This window comes from Vulpes lagopus, chromosome 7, assembly GCF_018345385.1.
Source record: "Vulpes lagopus strain Blue_001 chromosome 7, ASM1834538v1, whole genome shotgun sequence".
NCBI lineage: Eukaryota > Metazoa > Chordata > Mammalia > Carnivora > Canidae > Vulpes > Vulpes lagopus.
Window position 1 is genome coordinate 80,384,432 of NC_054830.1, and position 2,761 is coordinate 80,387,192.

Below are 2,761 nucleotides of genomic sequence, written 5' to 3' on the forward strand. Positions count from 1 at the left end.
CTAAGAGATGCTGAACTCTAGGAAACAAACTGAAGGTTGTTGGAGGGGAGGTCGGTGGGGGGAGGGATAATTGAGTGATGGGTATTAAGGAGGACACTTGATGTAATGAACATTGGGTGTTATATGCAACTGATGAATCACTAAATTCTACCTCTGAAACTAATTTAAAAATGGAAGTAAATACAGAGACTATCAGACTGGGTAAAAAACCAAGACAACTCAATTGTGTCTAAGAGAAGCATTTTTAAATATAAAGACACATAAAAGTTGAAAGTAAAAGGTTGGAAAAATATATCAATTAAACAGTTAGCTGGAGGGTTATAATAATATCAGATAAGGTTGGCTTGAAGGAAAGGGTATTATCAGAGATAAATAGAGACAGTTCATAATGACAAGGTATCAATCAGGAAGACATAAAGATCATAAATGTATTCACCTAGTATTCACAAAACCTCAAGATAATATGAAACAAAAAATGGACATAATTAAAGGGATAGACAGGTCCACAGTCAGAATGGGAGATTTTCATATCTTTTTTTCAGTAATTGATGGAACAACTAGGCAAAAAATAAAAAATTATTTTACTATGGATCATAGAACTAAACATAAAAGCTCAAATTATAAAAGCTTTTTATAATAAAAGTTTGAAAAATATTTTTGTGACTAGGGGGGTAGGCAAAAATTTCTTTGATAGGAAATGGAAAGTAATAACCAAAAAGAAAAAATCATAGAATTCATCAAAGTTTAAAACATCTGCTCAGAAGAAGACACTATTATGAATATGGGGCACCTGAGTGGCTCAGCAATTGAGTGTCTGCCTTCAGCTCAGGTCATGATCCTGGGGTCCTGGGATCAAGTCCCACATCAGGCTCCCCATGAGGAGCCTGCTTCTCCCTCTGCCTATGTCTCTGCCTCTCTCTGTGTCTCTCATGAATAAATTTTTTAAAAATCTTAAAAAAAAGAAAATGAATATGGAACCCACATATACTGGGAGAATAGTCACAATACACATATCTGACAAAGGACTTATATTTAAAATATATAAGGACTCATACAAACCATTATTCAAAAAAACAATAAAAAGTATGATAATGAACAAAATACTTGAACAGATAATTGTCAAAGATATATGAAAGACCAGTGAGCACATAAAAAAGTGCTCAATATCATTAGTTATCCATAAAATGCAAATAAAAACCACAATGAGACCACTGCAATCAATTAGGTAGACAAAAATTTTAAAGACTGATAACATCACTGATGAGAATGTGATGCAATGAGAACTCTTGTACATTATTGACAGGAATGTAAAACGGTGTACTTTGGCAAAGGATATGTCTTTTTCTTATAAAACTAAATGTATGTCTATGTCATGATCCAGCAATACCATTCTCAGGTAGTTAGCTAAGAGAAGTTGAAGAATATGTCTACAAAAAGACTTGTATGAAAGGATGCAGAAGTGCTGATTCAAAGGGGCACATGCACCCCAATGTTTATAGCAGCACTATCAACAATAGCCAAACTAGGGGAAGAGCCAAAATGTCCATCAACTGATGACTGGCTAAAGAAGATATACCACACACACACACACTCACACACAATGGAATATTAATCAATCATCAAAAAAGAATGAAGTTTTGCCATTTGCAAAAACATGGATGGAACTAAAATGCATTATACTAAGTGAAACAAGTCTGTCAGAGAAAGACAAATAACATGATTTCATTCATATGTGCAATTTAAGAAACAAAATAGTTGAACATAGGAGAAGGGAAGGAAAAATAAGATAAAAACAGAAAGAGGCAAACCATAAGAGACTCTATAGTTAAGAGAACAAACTGAGTGTTGCTAAAGGGGAGGTGGGTGGGGGGGATGGGCACTTGTTGGGATGAGCATTGGGTATTATATATAAGTAATGAATCTCTAAATTCTACTCCTGAAACCAATACTGTGCTATATGTTAACTAACTTGAATTTAAATTTTAAAAAAGACTTGTATAAGAATGGATTTTGTTTGTTTATTTGTTTTTAACTTGCTCCACTCCCAGCACAGACCCCAATGCAATACTCGAACTCACAACCCTGAGATCTGAGTTCAGGAGTCAGATGCTTAACTGATTGAGCCACCCAGGGCACCCCATTTTATGAGAATGATAATAATGACTTTATTCTTAACTGCTCAAACTGGAAACAGCCCAGATTCCATTCAACAAGGAGAACGGGTAAACAAACTGGGATGGTCATATAATGTAATATTACTCAGTAGTAAAAAAAAAAAAAAAAAAGGACAAACCACTAAATCACTTAACAACATGGATAAATCTCAGAAACATCATTATGAATAAAGACTTAAATAAAATAATACTTACTGCATTATTCTACTAGGATGTTTCTAAAAAGGTGAAAAATATCAGAACAATGGAGATTACTCTGGGCAGGATGGTATTGGGGACAGACTGGGAAGGGGTATAAAAAATTCATTGCAGTGTTGGAAACATTCTCTAACTTGAGTGGATTTGGGTTACATGGGTGTGCATATCTGTCAAAACTCATTGGATGATACACTTATGATGTATACATTTCACTGTAAGTAAATATTACCAAAAAAAAAAAAGTGAACAGCTTTCTATCAGCCTGCCTCAATGTAAGGACTTGTCATAATGACTGCTATTGGCAAGGTACCAATTTGTCTAATGGACTTTCTAGTAGCCTCAACACAATAGGTGTATTCTATTGGGAGCTTGTTATTGTATTTGTTACT